Source organism: Canis lupus, chromosome 12 (assembly GCF_003254725.2).
Source record: "Canis lupus dingo isolate Sandy chromosome 12, ASM325472v2, whole genome shotgun sequence".
Lineage (NCBI taxonomy): Eukaryota > Metazoa > Chordata > Mammalia > Carnivora > Canidae > Canis > Canis lupus.
This window is the reverse complement of record NC_064254.1, coordinates 72,379,395-72,407,063: the sequence shown is the minus strand read 5'-3', so window position 1 is coordinate 72,407,063 and position 27,669 is coordinate 72,379,395.

Below are 27,669 nucleotides of genomic sequence, written 5' to 3'. Positions count from 1 at the left end.
GAACTTTTATTTTTTATTATTTTTCAGCATAAACTTTTAATCGGTCTCCCTTGCCAGCTCCTTTCTTTCTCTTTTTTAAATAATAGGATTCTTTTTTTAAATTTTATTTATTTATTCATGAGAGACACAGAGAGAGAGAGAGGCAGAGACCCAGGCAGAGGGAGAAGCAGGCACCATGCGGGGAGCCCGACGGGGATTCAATCCCGGGACCCCAGGATCACACCCTGGGCTGAAGGCGGCGCTAAACCACTGGGCCACCAGGCTGCCCGGCCAGCTTCTTTCATACATGCCCTGTCCAGCTCCTCTGTGGGCAGCACCTGGAACCCTCACATCCTACGGTGTCCCTCTAGGACCCCTGTGTGCCTGCCCCCAAGTAGGCCCATGTGTGTTTGTCCCAAACAAGTCGATGCCTGTTAGAACTATGTAAGTTTCTTATTTTGTGTGACACACAAGAGGCATTAAATATTTTTTGAATTAACAGGTTTCACAAGACAAAGTAGCTGTATGAGTGTGAAAAGAAAAAAGAATTGTTCCTATGAAAGCCAATACGGGTGTATTTCGAATGACCTTTTAAAAGCGAGTATGTCAAATAATGTTCCACCCCACGTGGCGGGGGGCGCCCCTAGCAGTGCGGTCTGGGCTCAGGATGTGCCCCAGCATCCTGGGTGCTCGCACGCTGTAATACAAGTGACCCTGTGGTCCTAGCCGAGGCGTGACCACGGCCGTTTGTGTGTGGGAAACGATGTGAGGCTCCAATGACAACAGAAAAAGCGCTGACCCTGTCCTAAAAGCTTTGAAAGTAAGTATTTATGTTTCCAGAGAAAGCAAGGTTATGTGAGGAGTGTGGACTTTCCTTCAAACTTAAAATAGCTCGTCCAGGCACCAGGACGCCCAGAGGCCCCTCCCCATGTTGGGGCAGCTTCGTCCCCCGCGGGCACCGGCCGGAGTCTAATCCCAGCCAAGAGAGTGGCCTCCCAGGTGGCCGCCCGGCCGAGCACAGCGCCGTGGGCACAGAGCAGGTCTCCGCGGGGCCACAGCCCTTTCCTGCCCCCGACGGCGCGCTGGGCGGACACCTTCAGGCCCCGGGTCCAGGGCGCTTCCTCTTTGCTGAGTCTCTGGAAAGCACTTTCTTCCTCCTTCCCCGGCGGCCGCTCCTGGGAACGGGCAGTGCCGGCGCTGGGCGGTGGCCGCCCGGTGGCCCTGGGTGACGGCCTAGGCAGTAGCGTACCTGCTGGCCAAGCACGGGTCGCTGCCCCGCCTCCCCGCGCCCCCCCATCCCGGCCACTGCCCTACCCCTGCCCCGGTGGCCTGGTGTGAGAGGTGCTGGACGCACCCCGGGGCCAGCGACAGGGCCCGTTCCTGGGCCGTGGCCCCGCTGGGAGCCGTGGCTGCCGTTCCTGCCCTGGCTCGGGGCTGCGGGGCCTGTTCGTCCTCCTGGAACGTCCCGTCCGCCGCCCCGGCCCGAGGGCCGCCAGATGCGCCTCGATGTGTCCTAGCTGGACCCCGGCCACACACGGCAGCTTTGGGGTTCAGCTCAGCGGGAGTCCCAGCCCCCACGGGGGAACGGGCACCGACACTCCCGTCTTCGGGGCTTGTCTGTCTTGCCGTGTGCTTGTGTCCGTCTGAGGCACAGCAACACACGCAACACCACGCGTGCAGGACCGCTGTGTGCCACGCGTGCAGGACTGCTGTGTGCTCTCGGGAAGCGGGCAGCACATTGATCCACCTACGTGCGTGCCCACCTGCAAGCTGTGGCGAAGCCCCTGCTGGCCTCGGCTGCCCGAATGCCGGTGGGCGCCCTCCACGTAGAAGGGGCTCGGACGCTCGGGCCTGCCTCTAGGGACACGAGTGCATCCGCGGTCACTCGGCAGGCTGCCCGTCTGCGCGACTTGGTGACCGCCGGCCTCCTGGCTCTCGCGTGCAGGGAGCGTTCCCAGGACGGCGGTCTGTCGCGGGTCCGTTGCCTGACGCTGCAGCGGAAAGTCCTGGGTGGACCCACGATCCGTGCACTCGGGGGCTGTCATGTGGGGGCGCCGTCTCCTGACTGTCGTGGGTCCTCCCCCCCGGGGCCTGGAGGAGATGCGGGCTGTAGAGGCCAGGCTCGGCCCTTCCGCGCCCCACGACGCCCCCTGCCCGGGACGCTCCTACCCTCGGACGCCAGGCCCATGGCCCCATTTGTGAGGTTGGCGTGGAGTGCGGCCCAGCGTGGGCTCCTGCTCGCTCTCTGAGCACGTGTTCAATCCCCGGATCACGGAAGCCGCCGGGGCTCCTGCGACGAGAGCAGCCCCTCACAGCAGCACAAGCCCCGGGGCACACGTGTCACTGTACCGAGTCTTCTACGCCCTCGCACCAGCGTGTGAGGCACACGGTTGACATTGGGCACTTGGGGATGAGGAAGGGACGGTCCCCGCCAGTGAGCCTCGCGATCCGAAGGCCTCCGTGAGCTGCAACGGCCAAGCGACACCTCCCACGAAGCGTGGCTCATGACGGCGAGCGGCTCTCCTCCCGAGGCAGTGGACGGCCCCGGGCGCGGGGCTCACACCCCAACCCCATGCGGAGGTCAGCCGACGCTGAGACACGAGCACACGCGGAGGACAGCCTCGGAGCCGCGGGCCTCGGGGCAGAGGTCGCTGCCGCCGCAGCTCGCACATAGGCCCAGGTCACCCCGAGCAGCGCGCTCTGAAGGCGCCCCTGGCACACGGGGAACGGGCGCTCCGCCTCCACCCTGTGCCAAGTGCCAAGAGGAGAACCGGAAACGGCACGTCCTTCGCGGGTTCGCGTCCTCCGCTGCAGCGGCGCTCCAGCTGCCCCGTGCACGCGTGCACACATGCGCCCATGCACACACGCACCCATCACATGCACATGCACACAGGCCCATGCTCTCACCCATGCACACGCGCGCACACGCCCATGCACACACGCACCCATCACATGCACATGCACACACGCCCATGCACATGCACACGCCTTTGCCAGCCACTGTGCACTCTGACCTCGGGCTCCAGTCTTCACACCCACACCCATTGGCATCCAGAACCTTATCTGGCCCTTGACATGCATCCTGCTGTTGAGACCAGGCTTTTTCAGGTGTCCGAATGAGCACGATCCCCGGGGCGCCCGTGTGGTGCTAGGCCCTCCCTCTGTCCCCGACAGCTCACGGTGCAGCGTGGCGTCTCCACAACACACGGCTGTCACTGCGTCTGCCTCTCTGTCCCTCCCTGTCCAGCATGTGTCTGAGTCCTGAGCCCACGGCTCCCGTGTCAGTGCTCGTCTCAGTTAAACGCTCAGGGATGCAGGCTGAGTGTCTGGGCTGTCGCTCTGCCGTTTGCCAGCCGGGTGACAGGAGCCAGCAATCATCAGGAGTCAGACTCCGACCACAGAATCTCCCAGAGCCCTCTGGACGGCCTGGCCAGGTAAGTGCCACGCCCCGGGACCCGCAAGGTTTGTCACAGCACACCGGTCGGGTTCCCCCGGAGCCAGGGTGTCCACACCGTGATGGTCCCGCCCCCACCAAACAGCCAAGGCTCCTGCAGGCCCGTCCGCCTCGTGTGCTCGAGGGGATGGAGGGGACACCGGTGGAATCACCTCACACGCGCAGATCATGGGCACACGCCAGCTGGTCAGCTGTTACCGGGCACAGAACGTTTACTCTGCAGCAGCTGACTGTTCAGGTTTCTGTCGGGACTGCAGCATTTCCAGGCCAACCTGAGTGTGAGCCCCGCGTGGCAGTGTGAGCCCCAGGGCCTTGTCTATGCAGCCAGGCAGGCTGCGTCCAGCCTCACCCACCACTAACACGGGTCCGCCCCACGATGGCCTGAGCCACAGCCACCCCTGCTGCCTCGCCAGGAGGTTTGCATGAGATCCACATCCCAGGAATGTGTGCACACACAGGCACATGCACGTACATACACACACTGGCTTGCACATTCCACATGCACACACACACGCAGGCCTGCACACACAGGCATACACAGGCACACATGGGCATGCACACACACAGACACACGCATGCACGCACAGGCATATGCTCGTGCACACACGCACCTGCAGGCATACCCACACACATGCCGCACAGGCATGTGCACATGCACACACAGACATTCACACACCGGCACACATGCACACAGGCATACACACACATACATGCACACATGGGCACACATACACGCACCTGCAGGCATACCCATACCTGTGCACACATAGGCATGCACACATGCACACACTCATCTACAGGCGTACCCACACACAGGCATGTGCACACACACACAGACATGCACACACTGGCACACATGCACACATATGCGTGCACATATGTACACACATGCACACATGGGCATACACACATGCACCTGCAGGCATAGCCACACGTACTCACAGGCATACAAAGGCACACATGGACATGCACACACACATAGACACATGCATGCACACGCAGACATGCACACACGCACCTGCAGGCATACCCACACACATGCTGCACAGGCATGTGCACGTGTACACACAGACATGCACACACCAGCACACGTGCATACAGGCATGTGCACACACATGCTCACACACGGCTCCCTCTCCATCCCTTCTCGTTCCATATTGTTGCCACTTTGCCCTTTGACCTTGTCTCCAGGACGACGCTGATCTTGCCCACGGCCCTCCTGCATCTGGAGCCTCAATGGCACGACGGGGCTTGTTAGGATGTGCAGCGTGTGTCACATCGAGCAGGGTGGGGTAACCCCGCTGAGTGACCCACGGCGTGTGGGCTGGTCGCTCCTTCATGCTGTCGGTCAAGGGAAATGCAGGTTAACTCCTAGTTTTGTGCCTTTGGTTTTACGGTTTTTTTCTCTCCTACTTGCTCTGGAAAGTAGTAAAAGGGGGGTGAGTGTCATGAGTTAAGAACTGGTGCCTGTTATAATTTCCAGAAGTCTACACCCTGAGCTTTGAAAGGGGATAATGAACCAGGGGGAAGTTGCCGATTCCTGGATTTCCTGCATCTTGTAAAGTGTGTTATGATTCACAGGCCCCACAATGTCAGGCAAACCCATTATCGCTCACATTGCTATTTATCTGCAGTCCTCGCTTTGCACGAGGCTCGCGGCTTTATCTGGACGGCGCAGAGACTGACCCGCTGACTCCTGCTGGAATCGACCCTGGCCGCGCTCCAGACTCGGCACAAATACCCACATGTGGGGCCAGGAGGGGAGCGTGGCCGCGCCGGGCCTTCCCGGCGGGTGGGCCGTGGCAGCCAGGTCGCCCAGGCAGCTCCGTGGGCACGGCTCAGCATGTCGCCCTGCGGGCTGGCGACGTGGCTGCGCGGCACGTCCTCCGAGGAGGCCGTGTGGGCTGGCGCGGGCAGCGAGCTGCGGTTGACGCTGTGTGAGCACGGAAGGGAAGAACGGAAGGGCCCGGAAGGAGGCTCGGGCCTCCAGGCACGGACTCCCTGGCCAGTCCACAACCAGAGGCCGAGTCAGCCTCAAACCAAAGCTTCCTGTGCCGCGAAGAGCAGCCCTGCCGACGCCGCCGGCCCTTGCTCGAAGAGCTGCGGCCTGGTCCCGCTCTGCAGCCTGGACGCTCCCGGCCTCCCCGGGCCGTTCACTCGTGGGCAGATGGACGCATGCTGCCTGCCCGCCCGCAGGGCCACGGGGGCTCCCCTGGTGACGGGCCCTCGCGCGGCCATCGGATGCGGCCCGTGTGACGGCGGCGGCCTGGCTCTGGCCTGGGAAGGAGACGGACGCGGGAACGCCTCCAGCAGATTGACGTCTTTCCTGGTTCCATGGAGCCGCCGGTGATTAAAGGAAGCAAACCGGCGAGCTCATTTGCATCTGGATCAAATAGTCCTCGTTCTGTACAGTATTCAGTGGCTATTTTTAATATTGATAAGTTAATAATGTATAGAAAACGGGATTTTGAAAATAGACAGCACCCAGAAAGACCCGATAGGATGCAGCAGCCGCTTCTCCTTCAAGCGAGGCTGTTCCCGGTAAAGCACAGCGTCCTCGGAAGGCCCCGGTCCCCGGTCGCACGAAGGGAAATGCCGTCCCGCGGAGAGAGGTCCTCTCAGGGGCCGGGAGGGCAGGAAAGCCTGGGCGCGCTCGGCCCGCGGTGAACCAGGGGTGACGCCGTCGGAGCGTCGCACGGGGGACGTGGCTTCTGGAGACGCGGCCTCGTCCCGCAGATGGCAAGCCTCGCCGCGGGCAGCGCCTTCCCCGACGTCCACGCAGCCGAGCCCCTGACCGCACACGCGCCGCTGCCTTTCCACGGCAGGTGTGAGCCAGCACCTTGCAAACCTCACTCTGTGCGGCTGCTTTTCCCCCCACGGTAGGCCGGCCTTACTGTGTAGGCCTTTTCTTTAAAATTTTGTAAAAAAAAAATTCTAGAAAGCTCTAAGGTGTAAGAAAGCAAGGAAAATCACCAAAGCCATACGCTACGGCAAGCACGTCGGTGGCCGTCATTCATGCACACGCGTGCACACACACACACCTGTGCACAGGGGACCGCGTCCCCGGGAAGACGCACACGGCCGTGGAGCCTCCCAGGGGCGTTTGGCCCCGACCCCACGAGGCCCCAGATCACCCGCTCAGCCTCGGCTGCGTCCGCCAGGCCTCCCCTTGCTCCCACGAGTCACATGCAATCACACGCACGTGCACGTGCACACGGACGTAGACGAAGGCGCCTACAGGGTGTTTGTACCTTGTCTAAGAATCGCCGTGTGATGTTTGCAGAGTCCTCGTTTTCCTCACTGAACCCGGTGCCGTCGGCGGGGACAGATCCCATCACGAGAGCAGGGGCCACACCCTGGCCGCCGTCGCCAGGCCTCCTCCCGCTGCCCCGAGGCAGGTGCGCCCTGAAGGGAGCTGTCCTGCTCTGTCCACGCCCTCGCTCTGCCTGCGTCGGGGGCGTCGTGGCCGCGGAGCCCCCAGGCCTGGTGCCCTCTGGGCTGGGGCTGCCCCTGGCCATGGCCGGGCCCACCCTGCATCTACGCGGGCCTTGTCTCCTGCTGCGCCCGTTGGGTGCCCTGGGTCTCGGCGATGCCGTCGGGTCCGCCCCCGTCGAGGCCGCTCCATCCTCCGTCCCCTGGTTCCTGTGGGTCCGTCTTTGGCTCGATCCCTTCACGGATCACGGGTGTTATCCTTTCCTCGATAAGCCTGCACATCTATTTATCGGCCGACGGGCTGTGGCTCTTTTTTTCCTGGGAGGGACCTTGTTGCCTGACAACCCAGGATGCCAGGCCTGGCCGTGCGCACGGCCCCCACGGACTCTCCTGAGACGTCCATCCATCTGCACTTTCCGAGACCTTTGCTTGGACTCACGATCCCTGGACTAGAACACGTGGGGTGACACCATCCTCAAGTGCCTCCCGTTGTCCAGACGCACACGTGTGTGGGACGGGAGCTGGTGACACCAGGTCCGGGGAGGGGTCGCTGCTGAGAGCGAGGAGGCGGCTCTCACGGGCAGACCCAGGGGGCTCCCGCTGCACTTCGGGGCCGCGGGGCCCACGGTGCTCTCAGGACGTGCGACCACGAGGGTGCTGTCTACGTTCCTCTGCGCCAAATATTTTATTTTGTTAATACACAGAAAAAATAAATTTTGATAACGCATAAAATCCCAGACTCTTCCTTAAATTCGAGCCGGGTAGAATTTTCTTAAAAACAGATCACCCGTATCGTTGAACGAGTTCGGAGGCCCGTGGTCCAGCGGAGCGTCCGTGGAAACCCCACGGGCTGTGAGCTCCAGATGTGGCTGAGACGGTTCGTCGCGGGTCGAGTGTTTCGAGTGTTCTTACCGCAATATAAAGAGTAAGAGCAAACCACGGAGGCGCCGGGCGTGCTTGCCCGGGCTGGGCTGGCGTCACGGGTGCGTCACCCCCACCCCCAGGTGTGCGCAGGAATACGTGGCGTCAACGCTCTACCTCAGAGAAAGCTAAAACCATGCACATGGACCGCTTAAAAACTATAAATGCTGACTTTTTAAATAAATAAATAAATAAATTTAGTCTTCCCGTTGAAACGAAGGGAGACCCAGTCGTCATGGACACAGGTCCCTGTCCCAGGTGGGGGGCGCTCTGCGGAGTTCGAGGCACGCTGTGTGGGAGCGGCCGAGCGCGCCGACCGTGCTCCGGTGGGTGAGCCACCCCGAGGCCGGTCGGGCCCAGGACCGTGTCCGCCAGGCCCGCCGTGCGCCCGGGGCCGTTGAGGCTCAGCAGCCGCCTCGTCCGCCGCCGTGTTGGGGCCCGGAGAGCCACCCGGCTGGCGGGCTTGCAGGAGCCCTGAGGCTGGCTCTGGCAGCTTGTCCCTCGCGGGGCCGCCAGGGCGCCCCGAAGCCTCCGTGGAACAGGCCGCCGTCAGGCTGGAAGGCTCCGACCTCCACGGGACACTCACGTCCGCAACGTCACGGCGGCCCGGCCCTAGACAGGCAGGTGCACGGAGCTCGCACGGGCCAACGATCACAAAGCGCGGCACGGGCGGACTTTAACCGCCCACATCTCAGAGCAGAAAACCGGGTCCTCGTGGAACAGTCGGCCGGGCCCTACGACAGCTGCCTGGCCCCAGAGCCCGCCGGAGGAGTGCGGTGGCCATGCCCCGTGGCCCGCGTCCCCCGCGCCCCGCCAGCCGCCAGCCGCCGCCCCTGCTCTGCTCCGACCTGACGTGCAGCTCCCGGGCGTCCTGCACACGGCCCCGAGCCCCAGCCCGACCAGGCCCCACCCCCGCCCCCTCCTGACCGGGCGGAAGGCGCCACCCCGTCTCCTCCTGCCCCCGGGAGGCACAAGCCCACCCGGAACGGGCCTTCCCGGGCACGGGGTCCAGGCAGTCACCGTCCGCACGGCCAGGCCTTCCCCGGGGGACCAGGGAGAAGGAGCAGCCGCCGGGGCTCGTCCCAGAGGCGAGACTCCGGCCTCCTCCTCGTGCCGGCTGGTTTCCCCGCGGCTCCTGGCAGGCTCGACCGGAGGGGCGGGGTCCACACTGGTAACAGTCTCCCGGAGCCCCCGGTGCCACCCAGCTCCCCCCTAGTCCCCCAGCTCCCCCCAAAACTGGGCTCACCCTCGTCCCCACATCTTCCCTCCACGTGGCTTCCAAACTCATCAGATCACACGAGCATCACTGAGGACGAAATAGGAAAGTGCCCTTTGGTTTGACGGTGTGTGTGCCTGTGTGAAGCATATAGTGCACACGTGTGCGTGCGTGTGCCCTGAGCGTGTGCATGTGTGTGTGCCTGTGGGTGTGTGCGTGTGCAGGCCCATCTGTGTGCACATGTGACACATCTGTATACACAGGCGTGTGTGTGTGACCTTGGCACGTGTGCCATGTGCACGAGCACGTGTGGACGTGTGTGGCGCGTGTGTGGGCGAGGGCCCGGGTCTGCATGTGAGAACTGCTCCGAGGCCACCTCCCCAGGGAGAAGGGGGCAGCACCTCCCAGGGACACGAGCACCGAGCTCAGGCAGCTGGAACCTCAGGTCCTGGCCCCTGGGGCCACCGCACAGGACGGCCCTCGGCCCCACGTGAGCAGCACGTCTGGGCGGGCCCCGATGGCACCCACGTCACGGCCCGCCTCTCTCCTCAGGGAAGCGTGTCAGGGTTCACAGCCCGGGCCTCGTTCTGCCGCAGGGCCCGGTCACGGGGTCCCCAGCCGCAGCGGGGCAGGTCCTGTTCCGCAGGTGCCGGTCGGGGGCGCAGGGGAGTCCGCAGCCGGGCGCACCCCGAGGCCAAGGGCTCTGCAGCGGCCCAGGCCCAGCTCCCCAGCGAGGTGGCCGCGGGGAAGGGGGACGGCGCGTCTCCTCGGGACCCATAGCAGCTCACGCGTTGCTGCCCCGACGGCTCGAGGTTCTGACGCCCGGAACAGCCTGCCCTCCAGACGGTCTGTCCACGGAGCCTCGGACCCTGCCCCAAACCGCAGGGCACACGCTGTAGCATCAGGCCCCACCCTGGACCCTAAGCCTGGAACCGAAGCCAGCCAGGTGTTCAAACCCACGATCCCCGCCCGCGGGGACTTCCCAGGGGCCAGCGCCCCAGATCCAGCCGGGAGGGGACAGGGCGCAGCCCCGAGCAGGGGGTCTGTGCAGCCAGGCGTCTGCAGTGCCGGGGGCCGTCCTGGGGAGACGGGCTGCGGGTCACACACGCACACACATGCACACCTGCGGATAGTGCTCCAGCCCCACACCTGCAGGGGCTCCCACCTGCCTCACGCGACCCTGACCTGAGAGCATAACCTTCAGGTGACACTTGGTGTAGACCCCTTCCTGACAACAGACTGACCGACACAGAGGTCCTCCCTGCCCCGGGGAGCACGCGGACGTCCACACCACAGGTGCCCGGGGAGCACACGGACATCCACACCGCAGGTGCCCGGGGAGCACGTCGACGTCCACACCGCAGGTGCCCGGGGAGCACGTGGGCGTCCACACCACAGGTGCCCAGGGAGCATGCGGGTGTCCACACTGCAGGTGCCCCGGGGAGCACGCAGACATCCACACCGCAGGTGCCCAGGGAGCATGCAGGCGTCCGCACTGCAGGTGCCCGGGGAACACGTGGGCATCCACACCTCAGGTGCCCAGGGAGCACGTGGGCGTCCACACCGCAGGTGCCCAGGGAGCATGCAGGCGTCCACACTGCAGGTGCCCGGGGAGCATGCAGACGTCCACACCGCAGGTGCCCGGGGAGCATGTGGGCATCCACACCTCAGGTGCCCAGGGAGCATGTGGGTGTCCACACTGCAGGTGCCCCGGGGAGCACGCAGACGTCCACACCGCAGGTGCCCCAGGGCAGGGCGTGGAGACCTCGGCGATGACACACGCTTTCCACTGGCAAGTGTTCAAGGCCGGTTTTTTGTTCCCTGAGCACAGGAACCATCCTGCAAGCGCCTGACTCACCGGGTGATTACATCAAAGGCTGTTTGTCTTGGTCGGCTGCCTATTTGGGTTAAAACCAAGATAAATGCGCACTGGCTGGAGCTGCTCACAAACACGCACGTTTCGGCGGATCCTGGGAGGAGCGCGCCGTGTGCCCGGCTCGGCTCACCCCCATCCTGTCGTGATTCAGCAAGTTGCTGACGGAGCCGCACAGGGCCCGGTGCGTGGGCGCTTCCTGCGGGTTCGCTGTGCCCTGCCACCTGCTGGCGCCAGACGCCGGGCGCAGAGGACGGCGGTGCCCCGACCCCTGCCCGGGCCCTGCCGGTGGGGCTGGAGCCGCAGGCGACTCGGCACAGGCTCCCGCGGGGCTGAAACCGCGCCGCTCCCGCGGGGCTGAAACCGCGCCGCCCCCGCGTGCTGGGGGACCCCCTGGGGCCCTGGTCGGGACTGGGGCTCCCACTTGCCCTCCTCCTCTCTGTGGGGAGTGGGGACAGCCCTCAGCTTTCAGGGGCCGCGGCTCGCGTCGGAGGGGGCGTCTGCAGGAGGCTCGGGGCCGCCCGGGGCTCTCCCCGCGGGTCAGCGGCCGGGACCGGCCACACGCACCCTGCCTGCCGCGCCTGCCGGGCTGTCTGGGCGACCGGAGGGGCTCACGTGCCCCGGGCCCCCGGCCACCTGCTGGGACGCCCGACCGCCTGGCAGGACGGAGGGTGTGTGGGACGCAGTCCGGGGACCCTGCTCCCACAGCACGGCTCTCGGTCTCCGGCACGCAGTGGCCAGGCCTGCCCCAGGGTCGTGGGAGCCTTGTTCTGGGAGCTGCCGGGGCGGGGGCGCCGTCAGGCCGGAGAGCTGGCACCTCGCCGGGGCCCCGCAGTGGGATGGCAGCGGGAGCAGGCGGCCGCGCGGGGGGCGGGGAGGCCGGGCGAGCGCCCTCCCCACACTCTCCGAGGGTATTTTTTCAGTGATAAGTAAGAAAAGGAGCAGGTCAATGGGCACTTCCCCCCATTGTTTGCCCTTTTTATCACGGGCTGAGCAACCACAGCTGCGCCCCCGGGGCCAGGCCGGGCTCCGAATCAGGAAGCGCGGCTCTCAGAGGCCCGGCCGCGGCCCCGAACGGCCAGGAGGCCAGGACTCGGGAGCAGCCTGACCCCGCGGATGTCGCATCCTCCCGGCCTGGACGGGTCAGGCCAGGGTGTGGGTGCAGGGGGACGCCCCAGGGTGGCCGCGAGTGTCGCCTGAGAGCTGCCCCAGTCCCCGTGGCTGGGCCCCCCAATGCCTGGGCCCCCTGACTCCTGGCCCCCCACACCGGAACCCCCCACACCGGAACCCCCCACACCTGGCCCCCTGATGCCTGCCCCACCAATGCCTGGATCCCCCCTGACACCTGGGCCCCCAGACACCTGGACCCCCCTGACACCTGGCTCCCCACACTGAACCCCCCACACCTGGCCCGCTAATTCCTGCACCCCAAATGCCTGCCCCGCTGACGCCTGGATCCCCCCTGACACGTGGTCCCCCACACCTGAACCCCCCACACCTGGCCCCCCAACGCCTGCCCCGCCGAGGCCTGGATCCCCCCCACCTGGGGCCCCAGCGCTCTCCCGGCATCAACACCTTCCTGAGCTGGTTGCTCGTGGGAACTTGCCCAAGTGCCCGTGTCCCCCCAGCAGGGCGGCAGGGGCCAGCACCCCGTGACTGCGGTGTCAGCTCCAGCTGCCCGTCGGCTCCACGGGTCCTGAGCCCGGCAGCAGTGGGTGAGGTCGTGGACACACGCGCTCCTCTTTCCGCCGGAGGGAACCACACCATCTCCGTCCGGGAGCACGTCTTCAAGGTCCCCGGGTCGTCCAGTGTCGCAGGCTGGACTCCTAGCCCATCCCCGTGGGCCTGGCGGGACGCTCGCCCCGAGGATCCTGGCGTTTCCGGAGACTGTGGACAGCCGGGTGGTTCCCGCGCTGCCCCCGCAGAGCCTGGTCGGACCCCGCGGGGGGACGCAGGTCACGGGCATGTGCAGGCCGCCCCGGGGGTTCAGGACCAGCGCTGTGAGCCCCACGTCACAGACACGCATGGTCCCTGCTCGGTGAGACACCGCGCTCGGGAGGGGCCTCGCGCCTCTGCGTCTGTGCAAGGACTGCCCAGAGCAGCTCGGGGTCAGGCGGACGCTGATGGGCGGACAGAGGGACGCACAGACGGACACAGAGACGATGATCGATGGTCCCTAGAGCCGGGACGGAGCCGCGTCCAGGAGTTCGGGGAAGCCCGACGCCGGGGCCGATACCCGCGGTGCCCTCGTGAGCTCCTCTCAAAACGAAGCAAGACAAGACTGAAGATCTTTGTTCCTCCGCAGGACGCGGATCAAACTGTCAGCGCCGTGGCCTCTTGCTTCCGCTCCCGCGGTCACTAGTTTAAAGCTCAAGCCACTTGCTGGCCGCCTGCCGCGCACGGGGTGCAGGTGCTGAGAGATGCGCGGAGGCCGCCCACGCGCGGCTGGTCCCAGGGCACGCGGCAGCTTCGGGGCACGGGGCACCGGGTGCTGTGGGTCCACACTGGAGGCCGCACCGGCCGCGGGGGGAGGAGGCTCCTGCGGCTGATTCCTGGGCATGGACACATGGGAGCGTCCCTCAGCCAGAGCAGCCCAGGGACCCGCACGGGTCAGTGGGACAGAGACCCCGGCCCGGGCCAGCCCCCGTGCTTCCAGGAACTGGGAGGTGCCCGGCGTGGCTGCAGTGTAGACGCAAGGCCCTGAGGCGGGGACACTGTGCAGGCCGCGCAGCATCCACCTGCCGGCTCGAGTGGACCCTGAGAACCAGGACGGGGCCGGGCGGCGTCCTGAGCGGAGCAGTGCCGGGGCCTCGGGGCAGGGCTGGCCACAGAGTGGGTGTGGGGACAGGAGCCGCCCCGAGGAGCCCCGGCCAGCGGGCCCTGCCACAGGTGGGGTGAAGCCTCAGGCCTGGCGGGCGGGGGCCGTGGAGCAGGGCTGGGCCCAGGCCCGCGGGGCAGCCGGTGCTCAGGGTGGGCACAGCCCCGGGGTGGTGGACAGGCCTCTGCGGCGGGTGCAGAGCCGGCGGGAGCGCATGGGGCTGTGGGTACACGCGGGCCGTGATGGCGAGGCCTGCGGCCCCAGGACCCCTGTCGGCAGGTGTGCAAGCGCGGCTGCGGGGCAGGGGGCGGGAAGGAGGCCCGGCCCCGCTCCAGGCCCAGGTCAGGGGGTCCGGCCTGGAGGTCACCCTGGGTCCCCTGGCGGCAGCTCTGCCCGCGGACACCACCCATGAGGTCAGAGGGAGGGCCCCGGGGCACCAGCAGGAGCAGTGGGCCACGGGTCAGCGTGGCCGTCGGGGGGCACTGGGTGGATGTGCGTGCGGGGGGGGGGGCGGGCACGGGCGGGTGGTCAGGCCCCAGGTGCCCCATACGACGAGTCCCTCTGTGGCTCCTAAGGGCTGAGATCCCGTCTGTGCAGGGGTGGGGGGAGAGGCACTGCCCCTCTGCCCGTCCCTCCCGTCCCTCCCGTCCCCCCGCCGCCATCCATCCCATCCTCCCTCCTCCCGAGGACCCGCAGGCCCCACCGCACAGCGTCCACTCCCGGAGCCGCCTCCTCCTGGGGTCACAGGCACGTCTGCGCCTCCTCTGCGCCGACTCCGAAGCGCCCATCGCCCTTTCCCCCCTGGGGTGGCCGTCCGTGTCCCCTTGGGGGACCACAGCCCCAGGGTTTGTTGAACACCTGTCTACACGGCACGGAGGGGGTTTCCGGTGCGATGGCCGAGTGAACCCGTCAGCCCCTTGTAAGCGGGTGACCCACGCCCCGCAGCGCGCCGCAGCCACGCACTTGAGGACACCAAGAGAGAGAAGTGAGGTCTCGGGAGGCGGAGGGACTGTCCTCCAGGTGTCGCGGGCGCTGAGCCCCCGTGACCTCCCGCCGCCCTGTCACCCCCACGGCGGCCACACTCCACGCGTCCCTGAGCCGATTCTCAAGACAAATGTCTGTCACTCAGCAAGTCACTGTGAGCTTGTCCCCGGGGTTGTGTCTCAGGGCCTGTAACGTTGCCCCCACACCGCTGATGACCAAAGCGTATTTGGGCCAATTTCATCAATAAAGGAGTGAGCAGGTGAGTGTCCCTTTGCCAACAGTGCAGTAGGAGGTACAAGGACGACACAGTCCAGTCTCCAGGACACTCACCGTGTCCTCCCCCGTATGGACCACAGCCGAGCACGATGCTCCGGGAGCGCCTGGGTGCAGAGTGAAACAGGTCTATCACCTCCTTTCTTCAGGAGCCCGTGCTTTGTTAATATGGCCTAATATACTCCCCGGGCCGGAGGCTGCTGGAGACTCGACCCACTGCTCCTCTAGGTTTCGTTTCCGGCTGTTCGTAGGGAAGGGAGCACAGAGGGAATGGGATGCCCTGGGGGAGGACCCGGGCAGGGGGTGACGCTCACGGCCCGAGCGCCTCTCCCCACAGCACCGGGAGTCTGGTTCTGTCCCTCCAGCGTGTGGGCCTCCTCGAGGGTCAGTCGCCACCTCCTGTCCGCATCCGAGGGCCTGGAAGAGCAGGGTGCGGCGGGGGCAGCCCGGGGAGTGACCCCTGCTCCTGAGGAAGGTGCTAGAAGCCAGGGCAGCGCGGGTGTCAGGACCCGCAGGCGGCACCACCACCGCGGGCGCAGGGACGGCCGGGGCCGCCGGGCCTCACAGCACCGCTGGCGCGTCCCTGAACGCAGCCCTGGCGGTTCCCAGAGGCGCGGCGTGGCCTCCCCGCGGGGCGTCCGCACCCCCGTCCACCTGAGGCCAAGCCACAAGGCCAGGCCGGTGACGTGAATCACGTGCTGCAAGCACAGCCTGTATCTCTTCCCACCCAAATGTGCTTTCACGAGACCACGGAAATAGGACTGGAAGGTTCTGACGCCCGAGACGCCGCGACACCGCTCACCACGACCCTGCAAGGGCAGCACCAGCTCAGGCCGCGGGGACTCGGGGAGCACAGGCCTCCCGCCCGGAATCCCCGCTCGGCCGCCCCAGGGTCCACGCCGACCTGCCTCGGCTCCAGGGTGCACTGGCCGGGAGGGGCTGGGATGGGAGGGAAGGGAGGGCGCCCCACGCACGCCCCTCCTGACCCCGGCCGCGACCTCCGAATCCTGGCCTCGCGCGGGGGCCACGGGCAGGGACCTGAGCCTTTTCCTGGGCCTACGGCATCAGCATAGGACAGATGACTCTTCTGGAAGGTCAGGGTGCTGCTCGGGGGCCCTCAGGACTTGCCCCAGGGTCCCACATGATGTCAGGGACACAGACACGAGCCAGGAATCCAGGGAAGACCCAAGGGAGGCCAGCAGGGTCAGAGAGGCCAGTGGGACGGGGGTGGGACGTGGATAGGGGACGTGGACGGGGCCAGGATGCGGATAGGGGACGTGAACAGGGGCCGGGGCATGGACGGGGCCCGGGGGGTGGATGGGGCCTGGGCACGTGGACGGGCCCGGGGACGTGGATGGAGCCCAGGGGATGGATGGGGCCTGGGGATGTGGACGGGGCCTGGGGACATGGACAGGGCCCATGGACGTGGATGGAGCCCAAGGGATGGATGGGGCCTGGGGACGTGGATGGGGCCTGGGGACATGGACAGGGCCCATGGACGTGGACGGGGCCCGGGGACGTGGATGGAGCCCAGGGGATGGATGGGGTCTGGGGACGTGGACGGGGCCTGGGGACATGGACAGGGCCCATGGACGTGGATGGGACCCAGGGAGTGCATGGGGCCTGGGCACATGGGTGGGGCCCGGGGACGTGGACGGGGCTTGGGGTATGGATGGGGCCCGGGGGCGTGGACGGGGCCCGGGACATGGACGGGGCCCGGGGACGTGGATGGGCCCAGGCCGTGGACACTGAGCCTGAGGGTTTGTGGGGAGCAGCTGTGCGCCCGGCGCCCCTGGAGGCGTGGGATTGGCAGGCGCAGCTGCGGGCCGGGCCCCTCGCCCTCCTGACAGATGTTTTAATCTACTGTTTGAAGAATGAGTTCGGCGCGGCTCTGCCGCTCGGACATCTGTTTCTGTTTAGAATGACAGAGGCGTTTCCAACGGCGCTGGCCGTGCCCCCCGGGCCCCGTGTAAACGCGGCCACGTTGCTTACATTATCCACTGCGGCCCGGGAGGATTTACTGCAGGCGGGCTGCACATACTTTTAAGCTCTGTAAAATAGATCATTCATTCCAGAAAAGCGAGCAGTTTGGCTTCCTAAACACATCCTTTTTCGAAGGGAGGAGTCGCCTTATTAACCCATAAAAACCATCAGGGAGCGTAAAGCTTGCAGGACCGGCCTCCCGGAGCCCCGGCAGCGCCCGCTCGTCCTCTGGCTGCTGCCCCGGGTCCCGCCGCTCACGGCCCTTGCGCTCCCGGTGGCGCCGCGAGGACCCCGGGCCGTGCGGCCTCCCCTCCCCGTCTGAGCCGCAGGGGCCGCCGGCCTGGGACCTCGGCGCGGCCGTTCTTACGTGTTCCCGCGTCCTAGCGCACAGCGGGCGGGCGATAATCGCGCGTTACAGTAACAGAGTGGCTCTCCACGTGGGCTGGCGTGTGGGCCACCAGGCAGTACTGGTGGGGGTCGGACCCGGGGGCGGCACTGAGGCCCTGGCCCGCCCGCGTCCCTGTACCACCCTCCCGAGTCCTGGGTGGAGGGAAACCCGGAGGCAAGTGGGCGGCCTGCAGTCCCGGGTCGGCGGGGGGAGCCCTAGGGCCAGAGCCCCATCGCCCGGCCGGGCACCAAGGCCTGGAGGTGAGGGGCCCCCAGCGTCCCGGCTCCCGACGGGTCTGGTCGGCACCAGCGCCCAAGCTTCCCGCGTGGGAAACACGGCAGGTGGCAGGCAAAACCCGCCCTGGGTGCGTGCGCATCGGGGCACTGCCCTGCGGGGCCTTTTTCCCAGCTCTTCATTGCACACAGATCCATCCCCCCAGCAGCGCCCAGGGGTGCCCAGGGAGGGACAGCATCTCCCGGCTCTGGCCGCCCCCCAGGAGCACAGGGCAGGAGCCCCTCGACCCCTCGGGCAGGAGGCTGGCGCTCGCGTGTGGAAGGAGCAGAGGCGCCTGGGACTCGGGCACCGGGAGCACCTGCTGCAGGGACGCACCGGCCCCTCGTCATCAGCCAGGGGTGACCATGACCCGCGGTGACTCCCGCGTCACAGCAGCTGCCGCGGCAGGCCTGGTCACATGCCGTGGGGACACTGTCGCCTCTGCCGGCCTCGAGGCACGCCGGGCCGCGGACGCCCCCGAGCAACGGCGGCTCCAGGGAGAGGGCCCGGCTCTCCAGGAGGGGCCGTGGACGCTCTGCTGGCGCCCAGGCCCGGCGGGGGACGCCCGGTCGCTCGTGCAGGTGGCGTGTGCCCCCCTCGCCCGCTGCCTGGGAGCACGAGGACGCACACTTGCTGCCTTGGGTGAAAGCTCCGGTTTACCCGTGCCCGCCAATACCGGCCTCTCCCTCTGAACTACCGCGCAGGAAGACAGGACGACAGGTGGCCTCGGACCGAGCTGCCCCTTCTCCAGGAGATCGTCAGCCGAAGGGAAATGGAAGTGCCAGCCTGGAGTGGCCGGAGGGCCAGGCCCGGGTGGGGACACGGGGCGCGTTTCCCAGGAAGGGGACGGACGCCAGGGAAGGCGGCTCACAGAGGGCGTCCCTCCTGCCTCGCGTGGGTGGCCGGGCAGCGAGCCAGCAGTGTGTCGCCCGCACCCCGCGTCGGCCGCGTCTTGGGCGCAGCCCTGTGTACGCTCTTCCACAGAAAGTGAGCTTCCGAGGGACGCAGGGAAGCCAGGGGCCTAGGACTGATGGGGCAGGGAGACCCACAGTATACAGGGTGCCGGTGTGGGCGGGAGCCGGCCACTGGGGTGGGGGTCCCCGGATCAGCGACTTGGGACGGGACGTACCTCTGCGGAGCAGCGTGGTCACCTGTGCCACTGAGGTCGAGCCCAGCACGGCCCAGACCCTAGACAGCTGCTCCCCTCGGTGTGGCCCCGCGGCCCGCGCGAAGGCGGCTGTGTCCCGCCACAGGGTGGACGCTGCCCGCTGCACCACGACAGGGGAGCACAGAGCCCACAGCAGGCTCCGGGGGCGGCCACGGGCGCTCCAGAAGGCGCTGGCATGCCTGTCCAAACCCACAAATACGGGAGCTTGCGTTTTACGTTTTTTATTTTATTTTTCTAGGAACTTTATTGTACTTTCGTACCTTTCAAAAGTGAGCGGCAAATGGGACATAAGAGCTTGAAAGCTCTGGTCTTCGCCCCGGGGGTTGGGGACGTGCTGATGGAAGCAGCAGGAAAACTCGGGAAACAGGAGAGAAAGACGAAGGTGTTGGGCCTGTTCGCTTGGGGGTCCCCGAATACAGTAGGTCCTGGCGGAGCAGAATGTTTGTCGACTGCACCAGGAATCCATTTCCTTGTTCCTCGGAGTTCTGTGCCCGGTTCCAGAACGACCCGCTCAGGAGGGGGCTCGGTGTTTGCGTCAACGCACGGGGCGGTGAGGAGGCAACACAGGGTGATGCTCACGTTGTTCGAGAGGCCGCATGGATGAAGCAGGGGTGCGGCTCTTTGGCCACTCGGTGGGCGGTGCTAGAAGGCTAGCTATGCAGTTTTATTCGGCAAACTATTTAACGAGATTTAATTAAAATTTTTAATAATTAAAATAGAGCTTTAGTCAAATTTCGATCTAAATGTTGATATCAACTAAATATGATCAATCTGCCGTCCCTCGGTTTTTATAGTATAATTTTGAATACTCAGAAGAAATACATACTTCAAGGCAAAATTTTTTAGATTTTTTTTTTGTTTCTTTATTTTTAATTTATTTTTTGATGTTTATGTATTCAATTTTGGACGTTATAAAAGAAAGCACATGTTTTGATCATAAAATAGATCTTTAATGGTAATAGAATATAAAGGGCAGGAAAATCTTGTTTTTCAACAACATAGTTTTGGCAAACTATATGACTTTATGAATTTTGCATGCCTTTGGTTTTCTTGGGTTTTGGTTTTTTGTTTTGCCTTTGGTTTTATATAATGGAAACATTGGCAACCCACAGCAGAATACCCAGACAAACCCAGTAATAACTGATTTCAGTTGTCCTCGATATTTTGTCAATTTTTATCAAATAATAACCATAATTTTACACATTTTTATTTCCTCTGTGAATTTCTAGTTAAGAAGGTAACAGACAGAAATATTTTACTTAACAGCTTGTTAACTCCGTGTATAACTTTTCAGGATTGAGTCATATGCCTCCTTTGTACTTGCCCAGAACCCACACTTAGGGGGCCGTGACATCAGGGTAAAGCGACCCAAGACTTCATTTTTCTTTCCTGGTATCATTCAACTGCAGAGTCCACGGAGCCTCTCCAACCAGCGGAGCGTGGACCCCCCGTCCCTTCACCAGGGGAAAGCAGGGCCCCTCCGCTGGCGGGACATTCTGAAATTGGGGCACGCAGGCAGCTGGCCCAGGCGTTCTCGGCAGCTCAGGCCTGTGGCCTCGGGCTCTCACCCTCTCACCTCCCTCCCAGCAACCTGCGGGCTTTGTAGAGAGCACGACGCTCAGTGGGCTGAGGTTCCCCCAAACCTAAGAAACTGCTCCGAGGGATCCCAGGTGCAGCAGAGGCTTTCACGGCCATCCCGGGAGCCCAGCAGCCCTTCTGCTCTGAGGGGACGCGCACCCTGTCCCCGCGAGCCTCACTATGTGCACGGCGAGAGCACAGACGTCTGTTCCAGTCGGACTTGCAAGGATAACCGCATACTTTAATTCGGTAAGCCTCATTCTGGTCAATATGTGCATGAAAATAGAGTCATTATGTGCACGAAATCGAAGTCGAATGCTTGGAAAGACCGCACGGGGAGAATTCAGTGAAAATTCATATCGATTTAGGTGCAGGTGAGAGAGCTGTAGATAAACGGAGGAAAAAACCGTAAAACTCCCGTGGGATTCCACGCTGCCTGTGCCCTGCTCTGCCTGATTCCCAGGCTTCCCCGGAGCGTTTCCACGCGGCTCCGTCGGACCCTAACGGTCGAGTTAAATGGGCGGCTGGGGCGACGGGCAGTCGGGTGCAGCGAGAAGCTAGCGAGCTGTCACCAGCCTGCCACCTGCGAGGAGAGAGCTGGGATTTGGGACGCTTGGACTGAAGTTTAAGTGATCCCCGCACGGCCAGTTTCAGGCCACGCTCAGATGGAGCTGGGGAGGGACGTGCAGAGCAGATCTGGTGAGCGGGCCCGACCCTCGCGGGTCAGGAGGTGACACGGAGCCATGGCCACGCTCCGGGAGAGCAGCCGTCACGGCTTCACCGCGGCCCCACAGGACAGAACCAAGGGCGCCCCGGGCGTGAGGGCCTGGTTGTGCACGGCTGCACCTGCTCACACCTCTCTCCCGGCTGGAGAGCCAGAGTCCGCGTGTTCCGGGAGCACAATCAGAAGAGCAGTTGTCCTGGACTGTTGAATTCAGGCTCTTCCATCCACGCGTATGTGTCTCCTCTGCCTCCGGGGCTCACCCACACGCGTTGCCGCCAGCAGCTCGCGTCTCTCCAGGACCTCCTGTGCCGTGGTCCGTGGGAACTCACTTCAGAAATCAACCAAAACAGCCCGAGAACCCCGTCACCCGGTACCCAGACCCTGGAGGTGGCCTGAGGCTTCTGGAAGAGCATGCTTTTTGGGTTTTCTCTTGGCTTATTGGGGGCTATTGTTTTTGTTCCCAGAGATAAATAATATTAGAATGAAACACGTACTTCGGGAATGTCTAAATTTCTGTGTGGGAAGAAGCTAAGCTGTGTTTACTTTAACTTTTTATTCTTAAAGATACCGGAATTTGAGAGGGAAACAGTACTGAGGGTGCGGGGCTGGCCGGGTGGGGTGCAGAGCAGGGAGGAGCAACCATTCTCCCGATCCTTCTCTCCGGGAGGAATCCACAAGTCACTGATGGGGCACACGTGGGAGGCGGCACTCCAGGGTCCCCAGCAGCCGCGGTGCCCGAGGCGAGTCGCGCCGCAGAACGAGATGCGCCCGTGACACGCGTGAGGCCGGCTGCTCCGTGTGCAGCCGCCCCGGGAGGCCCCAGGCTCCTGAAGCCTGCACATCTGTGGCCTCTGAGATCAGCAGCGCGGTGCATCGGCCCCCCGCGTACCGTGGCCGCAAATCCAACAGCGTGTTGTGTACAGAAATCCTGATCCCGCGATCTCGGCCTTCAGATTTCACTCTCCTAGAATCAATAACTTGTCATGTGTAACCAAGACAAACGCTACCTAATGGCCCCATGTTTATTAAGTCAATATATGGCTGGGAGGGAAATCCTTGGCATTGTTTGTACGCGGTATAAATATTTAAGATTGCGCCAGTAACAGGGGTCTCTGTGTATATTATACAGAGTTCTCTTTTATCCAGTTTGAAGAAGTAGTACGCCGGAGCGGATGCAAATTGTCCAAACAAACATCTGTTTCTTCCTGCAGCTGGAGGATTGCCATCACCCGTCCCGGGGAGCCCCGGTGGTCTCAGCGTGTGCTCACAGGTAGTGCACGCTGGGCCGGGGTTGGAAGAGCACAGGGTGGGGCTGCCGTGCGTGTGGTGGCACTGAGTGCAGCGTGGGCTGGTGCTGTGAGGTATCGTGGGCGTCATGAGGTGTGGTGTGCTGTGTGGTGAGGTGAGGTGTGTTGTGAGGTGAGGTGTGGTACCGCGAGGTGTTGTGTTATGTGATGCTGTGTGCTCAGCTGTGGTACACTGTGGGGTGTGATATGGTGAGTTAGGGTGTGTTAAGGTTTGGTCAGGTGTGATGTCTCATGAGGTGCAGTATGATGTGTGGTGCAGTGTGGTGTGGTGAGGTGTTGTGTCATGTGGTACATGTGGTGAGGTGTGGTGCATTGTGAGGTATAATATGGCACGTTGTGGTATGTTGTTTAAGGCTTGGTGAGGTGTAGGGTCACGAGCTGTAGTATGATGTGTGGTGTTATGTGGTGAGGTGTGGTGGGGTGTGGTGAGGTGTTGTCTGGTGATACGTGGTGAGGTGTGGTGAGGTGGGAGGTACAGTGAGTTGTGGTGTGTTGTTTGGGGTCTGGTGAGGTGTTCTGTGGGACTGTGAGGTGTGCTGAGGTGTGGTGAGGTATCGTGAGGTGTCGTGTTCCGTGGTGCTGTGTGGTGAGGTGTTGTGAGGTGTTATGAGGTGTTGTGTGGTGTTGTCTTACATGGTGTTGTGCTCCGTGGTGAGGTTGTGTGGTGTGAGGTGTGAGAGGGCGAGTTGTGGTCCGCTGTCTGGGGTTTGGTGAGGTGGCGCACGGGACTGTGAGGCGTGCTGAGTGCTGCGTTGCGGGCCGCCTGCCGCTGGACAGCTGGGGGCACGATGAGGTCTGGCTGGCACCTGGAAACAGCCAGAGGCCCCTGGGGAGAGGGCAGCGCTGCCCGTGGGAGCGGCTGGCGCGGCTGCGCTGTGAGACCGCTGCCCCCCAAGTCTCACGTCCTCGGGCTCCGGAGACCCGAGCTGCTCTGAGAATGGGTTTTGTCCGCCGAGCGCCGGGTCCTCCCTTCAGTTCTCTGAGTCTTTGCATCATTATGTGCCAATACCCCAGAGGACGCCAAGTTCTTGCCGGAGCCAACTAGCGGTCGTTGACTTTTCTAGAACAGTAGGGCGGCCAGACGCTGGCGGGCCCAGGGCCTCTCGCCAGAACTCCGCGTGCTGCGCGTCTCCGGGAAGCCCTTTCTCCACCGTGGGTCCTCGCCCCGGACGCGGCGGAAGGTGACCCCCCACGCGTGCCCCGGGACACCCACGCGCTCCCCGGGACACCCGACACTCAAGGAGGGAGGCGCTGCCCACGGCGGCCAGCACGTGCTCTCCGACGGCGGCGGGCGGCAGGGCCCGGGAGGCAAGGTCACAGAGGGGAGCCCCGTCCCACTGCGTCCTGGCTCTGGCGAAGCGGCACCGTGCGACCCGGGCGAGGGGCGGAGAGGCCTCAGCCCGGCCCCCCGCCCCGGCCCCCCGACGGGAAGCGCGTCGTCGGCAGCCACCCCGGCGGCAGGACCGTGTGGCGGCTCTGGGCCTTCCAGGGAGCCGCTGACAGGTCCGCGGCCTTCTCCGGCCAGGGAGGCCGCCCCCCGTGACCTTGAGGTCTCGCCGTCTCCCCCTTGTCCTCCAAGGAGAGAGAAAAGACGGTTTACCAGATGCAGGGCCTTGGGGTCCCAGCGAGGGGACCGGCCGCAGCGGGCCGGGGTCCCCGCTCCTCCGAGCCGAGTGTGGGTCGTGGGGCCGGCAGCGGGAGCAGGGCCCGGTGTGGGGGCCGCTGGGCCCCTGGTGCCACATGGTGCCCGGTCCACGGCGCGTGTCCCAGAGCGTGCACGGCGCACGGAGGGCCTGGGCACTATTCTGGGCACACTCACTGGACACGGGGCACTTTCCCGGAGCCTCCAGTCTCGTGGGACTCGGGCGCGGCGTGCGGCTCCGCCGTCCCCATTGGGCCTGGCCCCATTCTGTGGGCCCGGTCCACACGCGGCCCCTCCCACCCGTGGCCCGGCTCCAGAGGGCAAGGGCGTCTGGGAGGCTCCTCCCCCCCACAGCCCCGCTTCTACGCAGGAGGGTGTCCGGCCCGTGTGGAAGGGTGTCGGGCAGAGCCACCAACCTGGCGCCACCAGAGGCCGCTGCCCCGCCACACAGGCCCGATTCCCGCGTGGGGAGGCCGTGGGGCGCGGGGACTCCGCTTCCCTCACCCGCCTCACGGGCTGGATCAGCGTCCGTTGGAGCGGGTCACGCGGGAGTGCGTGTGCAGCACGTCGGGCAGCCCCAGTGTGGCGAACACGCAAGTGTGCGGGGCAGCAGCCGAGGGCGGCGGGAGGGACGGGGACGGCGATGGGGATGGGGACGGGCGGAGGCTTGAGCCTTGGCGAGGAGCCCCCAGCAAGTGCGGCTCCGGCCCCGGGGACAAGCCCCCAGCTGTGGGCTGGTCCGGGTCCTTGTGTGGTGACCCCGGCCCCACGTTCCATCTGTGACCAGGGAGGCGTCCACCGCTCAGATGAGGGCAGGGCACTGGGGCCCCAGGAGCCCCCCTCCGTGAGCCCCCCCAGCCCCGTGTCCCCCCCTGTGAGACCCCCCTCCTGGCCCCGGTGCCCCCCCGTGAGCCCCCCAACCCTGTGTCCCCCCCATGAGGTGCCCCCGACAGGCAGCCCGGGGCCCCGCCACCACCTCCCGCGTCCTGCTCAGGTGCGAGTGAGCTCCAGGCGGCGCCGCCAGCGGGCTCGTCCGTCTGTCCCGAGGTCCGTGGGCCGGAGCCGCCTGCCGCCGCCGCGGGAGGTGGGAGCAAGAAGCAGCTGCGGCCCGGGCGCCCGAGTTGCCCCGACCCGGCAGGCGCCCTCCTGCTGCTGCACGTTGGCCCACGGGCTGCACGTGCATGTGGGTGTGCGTGGGTGTGCGAGTGCCGTGTGAGTGTGCAGGGCCCGGGGCGTGGGCCAGCAGCTGTGCTGGGCCGGGCAGGTCGGGTGGGGGAGGCTGAGGGCTGCGGGCGCCCCCCTAGCCCGGCCGCAGCACGTGCCCCACTCCTGTCAGGCCGCCGGCCGCTCGCGTGCAGCCGGGCCGTGGGCTCAGCCCAGCGCCCTCCCACCACACACGTTCACGCATCCTCACGGGCGCCCGAGCCCACGGACGCGCATTCCCACCTGCCCACGGGCGCACACGTGCACAACGTTCACTCTCCTGTTCCCAGGCACGTGCCCACGTGCGTATTCTCACACAGTCACACGAGCCAGTGACTCGATTTCCCCTCACCGCCGAGAAGCTGCGGCACCGTGAGGAGCGACGGGCGTCCCCGGCGCGGCGCCAACACACGACAGCCGGGCGCCGGCCTTCGCAGGGCTGCAGCCACACACGTGCGTTCGCGTCACGGCTGAAAATAGGAGACGTTAAACGTAAATGGACAAAAGTATTTCTTCAGGCCGAGTGTCCAGACTTTGTCACTGTCCCCAGGACATTGTACACTTTGCGTTAAATATTTAAAACACGGAGATGAGGCAGACGGAGCCAAGTGCCCCGTGTCCGCGTGGACGTCTCGCCCGACCGCCGTGGCCCTGTGCCAGCGCTCGGGCGCCCCCAGACGAGTGGTCACCCGCGGCTGCGAGGATGGCCGGGGACGCCCGAGGGCACATTAGCGGCTCCACCACGTGACACGGGGCGCCAGCTGGCCCGCCCCCCAGGACGCGTCCCCGCGGGGACACGGAGCATCACTTGGGTGCCCGTCACCTCTCGGGTCCTCGCCGCCGTCCCCGCCTCTGCGGTGGGTGGGGGAGCCCCGCGGTCAGCACGCGGCCGTGTCCCCGCTCCGTAACCTTGTCCCGGGTCCCCGGCACGCCCCGCTGACCCGGCGGGAAACGCTCACTTCCAGTGTGGACGGCGGCGGGCTCGGCAGCTGCGGCGCCCCAGCCAGGGCCCTGGCGGGCTCTGCAGGGCGCTCCCTACGGGTGGCGGTGTCCACAGTTGCACCCGCGGGCGGCTCGGCCGGCTGCTCCCACGCTGCGTGGGCCTCACGCCCCGGGAACAGGACGCTCAGAAACCACCTGCCGTCCCCGGGTCCTCGGCTCGGACAGTCCCCGCGCCGTACCCCCCCCCGGGAGCCGCGGCCGGCAGCACAACACCCGCACTCGCACCGCCCGTGTCCACACCGGCTGGGGCACTGTTAGCCTGGGAAATCCGAGTGCAAGGACTCGCACGTCAAGCCGAGTTCCTCAGCATCTGATGCCGCAGATCCTTCGAGACGCCACCCGAACCTCGGACAGTCCCCGGAATCATTCCGGCCCCAGGAAACCTAAACCTTAGTTTTTAAAGTAACCAGTGACTGCTGAGCGATACGCCGCCCCGTGAATCTTCGTTAATGGGTTGATTTTTGATGCGCATTTTCCGGCGTCCCCGGGGATCCCGAGGAGCCCGGCCTGAGGAACCAGGCTCGCACACTGGGTGCTCTGTCGGCGGAGACATCGCTTTGGTTAACCTCCGGGTCTGTCTTCACGGGGTCCCGGAAAAGGAGCTAAAGGATCCGGCGCAAGAAAAGCAGACTTCCTCTCTGGGCCGCGGCTGTGCGGCCCACCCGGGTCCGGCGAGCGGAGCAGGGCCGCAGGCCGGTGTGCGGGGCTCCCTGGCTCCGTGTCCCAGCAGGACCCTCTGCCGGACGGAGGGCTCCGGGCCCGGGGATGCACCGTGTCCCTGTCCCCAAGGGGCCTCAGCCCCGCGGTCCGCTCTAAGCTGGGCCACAGTCTCCAGGACGAGCGTCCTCTCCTCCCAGCCCCCAGCCGGGGCCCCCGCGCGCCAGCCCGCGTTCACCGGGGCGCAGGCCAAGGGCGAAGCTGAGTGGCCTCGCTCTGCACACGACTCCGCTGCATCCCACCCGAGGGCCTCAGGGGCCCAGGAGCGTCTGCCCGCACCGACGACCACCGCGGCCCCGCCAGGCCCTGTGGTCTGCTGGACTGGAGCGTGAGGCGCGGAGAGGCGGCACCGTGCAGGGCCCCGGGAGCCGGCCGAGCACCACGGCTGAGGAGGCTCCGGAGCCCGTGAGCGAGGAGGGAGTGGGCCGCGGCTAGCCTGGGCCCCGGGGGACGTGCTGGGGGAGCCAGGGGCAGGGCTCAAGTCTGGGTGCCCACGGTCCCCTGGTCCCGCAGGCCCGGGAGGCGTGGTGTGTGCTCCGGGGGCCCCGCGGCCTCGGGGGCTGATGCTGTGACCCCAGGTCTGTGCGGGAGCTCTGGGGGGGTGACTCAGGAGGCTGCGGGTCCCCGGGAAGGTCCCCAAACACCAAGGACACCGCCAGGCCGACGTGTGTGCCGAAGCCCTGGCCAGGGAATGTGTCCCTGTGCTCGGGGCGGGCGAGGCGTAGGCTCCAGGC